Here is a 6,789-nt window from a genome sequence, read left to right as displayed (position 1 = left end):
TCACCAGTGGCAGGATTTCCTCTTAGGAACCCAACTAGTTAACTTTAGTTGTCTGGAAAGTTTAATAAGCATACATGAATTTGAAGACTCTTCAAATGTTTTATATTTGCATTTTATCCATTTTAATTTTAATATCATTTGCATATGTCTGTACACGCGTGCATTTGGATAAATTTATGTTTTGTAATGAAGGTTATTTTGCTTCAAGGCCTTCTGTAATTGCAAGGCCAAAGGTCTTCTGTAATTGCAAGGCCAAAGATGAGCTTTGGTAAATACACTAAAAAATAAGACATCAAAATAGTTGTTCAGCAAAAGTACATAATAGGTATTAAGTATAATAAGACCCTCATGTAACCATATTGCTCAGATTCAATTCTTATTTGAAAAATCAGTGACAAAAGTTATGCTGAGCAATTTCTCTAAGATTGCAGTTTTAATATTAAGGGTCTTTGCTATCTTCCAAAACTTAAAGATAAACTACATTTTTTTACTTTTATCATCGTAATTTAAGCTGGAAATGTGTTTCTAAAGCAGGCCTTCTGAAGGTATGGAAAATGTTCCAAAACCCCTTGCCTTGTAAAATGCAGCGCTGTGTGGCAGAGAGGTTTCAACTTTGGCCCAGACCTGGGCGACTTTGTCCACCACTTAGCATGTGGCCATGAGTGAGTTACTTAATGCTTCTGAACAATAGTTTCCTCATTATAACATAGGTGAAACACTTGTAGCTTCTAAGTCATGTTTGGAGTCTTACTGAATCAGTTCGCAAACTTGCTGCATTCTGGTAGGCACTCAACAATTAGCTACTGTCTTGGCTGTGGCTGCTATAGCAAAAATACCATAACCTGGTGGAATCTAAACCACAAACACTTATTTATTTGGGAAGAATATAACCATTTATACAAACTTCACTGGGAAGTTCAAGGTACTTATTTTGCTGGCAGATTAGATGCCTGGTGAGGGCCCCCTTCCTCATACATGGCTGTCCCCTCGCTAGGAACCTCACAAGGTGGGAGGTAGAAGGGAGCCTTGTCTGCCTATTTTTATAAGGACACTAATCCCATTTAAAAGGGCTCTGTCCTCATGACCTATTCACTTCCCCATATCCTAATACCATATCTTTGGGAAGATGCAAACATTCAGACCATAGCAGCTCCCTCCTTTCCCTTCCCAAAACCAGAATGAAAGTTATTAATTCTTAAATTTGGTGTGCTTTCTACAGTTGTTAGTTCATTGTTCAGAGTTCTTTCTCAAACATCTTAAATGCATCCCTGGTAGAAATGATGTTTGTAATGGTGCCAGTGTTTACCCACCTTGGCTCAGGAATCCCATCACTGTGCTATACCCTGTTGAATTGTCATTTATCACTGACATGCTCCAGCATATACTGTCCTCTCCACTGTAGTCCTGTCTGTAACTGAAGTTTATCTTTGAGCAGTTGATTTAATCTACAGCTTTAATATTAGGCAATTGTCTTTAATGTGCAATGTAGGTGATGTTATTCTCCTTAGGGGACTTCATGGAAGTCTGTGAATCCCTTAAAGTTGTATAAAATTGAGTGAACATGCCTACGTGGATTTCTCTGGGGAGTGCATTCAGTGCTTTTGCCAGATTATCAAAGGGGTGTGTTATTCCCAGAAAAGTTAAGAACTGTCCATTAGAACAGATTTGAGCCTTGCTTCCTAGGAAACACAGGAATGTCTTCTGAGATAATAATCCTGCCTTTGTTACCCATTTCTAACTCAAATCATCCTCACTAATCTTCTACCAATAACTTCAGCATTTGTTTGATACACATAACCATTTAATACCACCAACGCAAAGGATTACATGAGCAAATTTTGCTCATGTAATGTGTAGGTACATCATGTAGTGATGTGTAGGTGGTACACATCACTTCTCTTCCACCTCAGAGTGGACCTTAGGTCACTGCCCTGAGAGGACCAGACTTGCTTGCCCTGAAGGTTTGTTTTTTTATGGGCAAAATTAAGCATAAATGGTATATATACTAGAATAGTGTTTTATTAGTTCAGAACAGGCCAAGTGTTCAGTTTTTAAAAGGTATTTTTATTTTCTTTATTCTTTTTACACCATATGGAAAATGCTAATTGTTATTGAGATAATTGTAACTAGAAGGTGTGTATATTCCCTCTGCCCCCAACTCTCTCTTAAAGACTTTAATATTTTAGGTTATCATGCAGAGCTACGTTTCATAATCTCATATGGAATGGGTAATGTAGCATTTTACCATCTCCCTTAGCTTGGGTAGTACAGTTCCACTTATAAAAGTACTTTTTTTCACCCATCTTATCTCTAATTATAAAGTAGGCAAGGAAATCAAAATCCAGAAGGAGCTACCTGAGTATGTAATCACTGCCTCAATCTTCTTTTTATGTATAAGCTAAATCTCTCATATTGCAAAATATATTTTGTTTACAGAAAAAGCTTTTGTATAACAAGTTGCATATGCCTGAAAGCTATTTTTAATATCAAACTAAATTATAAATTCAGTAGAAAAACAAATGTACCAAATCACCACTTTATTACTGTTGATACAATTAGTTGATAGAGTTAACTTCTCACTTTTTAATCAGTTTTTGATATGTATAGACATAGCTCAGGTTAACCACTTTATTTTCTCTATGGTACACAAATAATGCATAATTTACAAAATATATTTTCTTCAGAGATTTACAAACTGCACTTGTGCCCTCACATTCCCTAATAAACATTCTGCACACAACAGATGCTTGTGTTAGTGATTAATCTAGTCCTCCGTGCTCAGGTTGCTGTGTTGAGCTTAAAGTAGAAAAAGTATAAAGATCATTCATTTCACTCTGAAGATATTGATACTGGAGTATTTCAACCTTCTTGTATTTAATTTTTGTTTAAATGTCATTTCCTGGAGAACTTATTTTCATGCCAACTTTTATTAATATCTACAATTGTTAGTTGTTTATTTGTTCACTCTCCATCACCTCCATTTTATTTTAAAGTTCTATATGGATAGAGATTATGCCCATATGGCAGACACTCAATAACTAGTTGTTAGACAAATGAGGGAGTAATTGGAACAGCACAGAAGTGGGTGAGTACAGCTTTGCCTGCCCTTCTTAGCTGGGTGGATGTAGCTTTAAGAACCTGCAGCACTGGGAGGAACCTCCTGGTGAAGACCACTCACAAACTAAAAGCAGAAACTAAAAGCAGAAAGCACCTCCCACTGCTTTCCTCCAGAATGGAAATGTGTTTGGGAAATCAGTGACACCTGCTTCCCTATTGATTCATTCTCTGCTCTCCACTCCTAATGAGGTGCTATAGTAAGCACCTGGCTGATTGTAGACCCAACAAACTGCTCACTACTGACTTATTTGTTTTCAACATACTTCATCAGGTTCATAGTCCATGTGAGTGTCACATGTTTGTGTTTTAAGGATAAATAACCTTTTATATGTGCTACACATGCAGCTCTTAGTTTCAATCCAATAGCAAGAAACAGGCCAAAATAAATAAGTAACTAGACAACAAACTCAGAAGCTATGCCATATGAACAGCTTATCAGCGAAAAGACTGCAAGATTGCTCGGGAATAGGAATACTTGAATATATAGGTTTCATACGAATATAGGCAAAAAGAAAAGACTGGCAATTTGGAGTGGGAAAGAGGACATTGTGTAAGAAACAAGATTGGGTCTTCTCCCTGGAGATTCCAATCAACAAGTTTAACCCCTCAAACAAAGGTGGACAAATTTGGTTAGACCAGGCTAGTGAATTATTGCAGATCTGGCTGCTTCAGTTGGCAAACAGTCATTGAAAGAGTTTTTTTTTTTCAAAGTTTACTTGTAGAAAGAGATAGTGGAGCTATTGAAAACAAACAGGTAGAAACCTCTCATGATTGAAGAAGACAGTATAACAGATAACTGTATTAGGAAGATAATAATTCTGCTTATGACTATGGTGTAGAATCGAGTTGGTTACAGTCAGTTGACCAATAGTTTCATTTAGCTCTTTGAATCTATCAGTTTGTCCTCCAATACTGTACAAACGAATGTGTTTAACTGTAAAGTGGAAAAAAGTAGAAAATGAGAGTTGGAAACAAATGAAGTTTAGTCATAAATATATTGGTTCTGAGAGAGACTATTATCAAATTTCTTAAGTTACTCTGAAAGGTACACCGATTAGCAATTCCATGCTTTGGGGAACTGTAGAGAGAACTTGGATCATATATACTTGCAGTTCTATTCTGAGGTTTGCTTTATCTAAATTAGACTCAGATAATTACCTGACAATGGATCAAAGTTATTTTTCGCTTGCCGGTAAATGCTTTTCTTTCTTGGGAAAGAGGTGTAGTAAACCATACCTAGAGTATACTCATATTCAGTACTTACTGAGTGTCTACTGTGTGTCTGCCACTATTCTATTAATAAGGTGCTGGGAACAGAAGTGAACAAAACAGGAAAGAAAACCCCCTTAGAACTCCATATTCTAATAGGGGAGGCAGACAGTTTGACAAAATACATGTTTTTAAAGTGTCTTAGAAGGCATTAAGAAGGTTTAAAGAATAATAAAGCAGTGACGGGCCATAGAAAGTTTCAGAGAAGGGGTGGAATTTTGTTCAGGCCAGTTGGTCAGTTAAGGCCTTACTAAGAAGATGACATTTGAGCAAAGGTCAGGGACAGAGCTTGGTGGATGTAGGAGGGATGTGGGATCCAGGATGCAAGTGCAAAGGCCTGAGGGGAGAGCACATCAGAACCCCATGGACACCAGTGCGTTTGAGTAAAGGGGGAGAGTAGTAGGAGAGGAATTGGAGAAACAACAGGAGACCGAGTCATGAGGGCCTCGCAAGTCCCTCTGAAATAGGAAGTTACTGCAAGGGTCGGGTTAGTAGAGCGCAGTGTTCTGATGTATCTTTTTAAAGGATCACTTTATTTGTGTTGAGATTAGATCGGAGGCCATAGGTGGCTGTTGCAATAACCCAAGCAGACTGATGCTGGCTCTGACGAGTCTGGTGGGAGTGAAGAAAGTGAGACATAGAAAGTCTGTCTACAGATTTAAAGAGTAGAGCCAAACAGAATTTACTGAAATAATTAAGAAAATTGCCAACTCTAAAATTCCTGTTTTTCCCCCTTTCTCAGTTTTCAATTATAGATATACTAAGGATGCTGAAGCAGATTTAGGAAGTCAGATTACTTGGCTATAGAGCCAATAATTTTGAAGTAAATAAAAGTTCAAGAAAACTGTCCTGGCTGGTGTAGCTCAGTGGGTTGAGCACAGGCCTGAAAACTAAAAAGTTGCTGGTTCGATTCCCAGTCAGGGCACATGCCTGGGTTGCGGGCCAAGTGCCCAGTGCAGGGCATGTGAGGAGCAACCACACATTGATGTTTCCCTCCCTCTGTTTCTCTTTCCCTTCCCCTCTCTCTAAAAAATAAATAAAATATTTTTAAAAAGTTCAAGAAAACTATGTACTGTTTCTCAATACTTTTGTAGTATTATATTTATTCTAGAATATCAGATAAAATGAGATAAAAGATGAAATGCAAACTGTCTTTTTTCTTCCTAAGTATGTGTAGTAAATATTACTTTTAATGTGGTGCGCCTGCAACATTTAATTTTAACTTCATGGTTCTGTCTTTGTGTTTACCTAACAATAACAAAATGTATCCATCTTGGAAAATGCAAAAGGTCAAAGGGTTTCTCCTCCATTTCTCTTCAAAGACAGTTGAAGAGAAAACAGGAAAAAAACCACAGTGGACATTTTCCACTTTTGAACTCTGATACTATGTTAGTGTATTTTTATATTTCACTTTTGCGATTGGTTTCAAATCTCTATAATTTGCTTTAGTAAACAAGAGATGATAAAATCATTTTCTTGTGATTAGGAAGTAAACAAAAAAGTTAACTCCACTTAAGAAAAAAATTCCAGGGGATACAAGAAAAACAAAACACGGATGAGGTGCCTTTCAGGGAATGACAGCCAACTTGCAAAAGCAAGGTGTCTGGTGACTTGCTAGTTTGAGTGCCAGGTACATCTGATAATTTTAAGTAAGCTACTAGAAGAAAAAAACTGTTTCCCAAACTTCTTGAAGATGTTAATCGTTGTTCTTTGATAAAAGGATTGTTTATCTAAATAAAATTAGAAACACTGGTTTAATTTAAGTATTCAGATTATTTATCACTTATCCCAAGGGCTCTCATGTCTTAAACTTTATTCGGCCTATAGGGGTATAGCCATCTTTCGTGAAGTACTTGTTCTAAGTGTTTTGTTCCTTTAAAAATGGTGATTGACTCTTTTTGTATTGATTGAAGGAGTTCTTTATGAATTCTGCTAGACATAAGGATTGAAAATACCTTTTACCACTCTATGTCTAGTCTTCTCACCCCCCTCTCCATTTTTATTCCCTCTTTTAAAAAAGTCGGTAAGTAGGCCCCAATCGGGTAGCTCAGTTGGTTACGTCATCTTTCCTATACGCCAGGCTGTGTGTTCAGTCTCTGGTCAGGGCACATACAAGAAGCAACCAATGAGTGCATAAATATGTGGATTGATAAATTGATCTTTCTCTCTCTCAAATTAATAAATAAACCTTTTTTAAAAATTAGTAAATGAATCTTGATATCTTGTCAAGTAAATGAGAACTAAAACATAAAATTAACCAGTTCTGAATTATAATTCTGACTCTGCCACCTAGTAGTTGAATGAGCCTAGCCGAGTAACTTTACCTCTCAGTTCCCTTATCTATGAATTGACCTAATAACACTGAACTTCTGAGACTGCGATGAGGGTTAAATAATACCAAGC

This window comes from Artibeus jamaicensis, unplaced genomic scaffold (genome assembly GCF_021234435.1).
Source record: "Artibeus jamaicensis isolate MK-2021 breed Jamaican fruit bat unplaced genomic scaffold, CSHL_Jam_final contig_387, whole genome shotgun sequence".
Taxonomy (NCBI): domain Eukaryota; kingdom Metazoa; phylum Chordata; class Mammalia; order Chiroptera; family Phyllostomidae; genus Artibeus; species Artibeus jamaicensis.
This window is presented reverse-complemented; position numbering follows the sequence as displayed.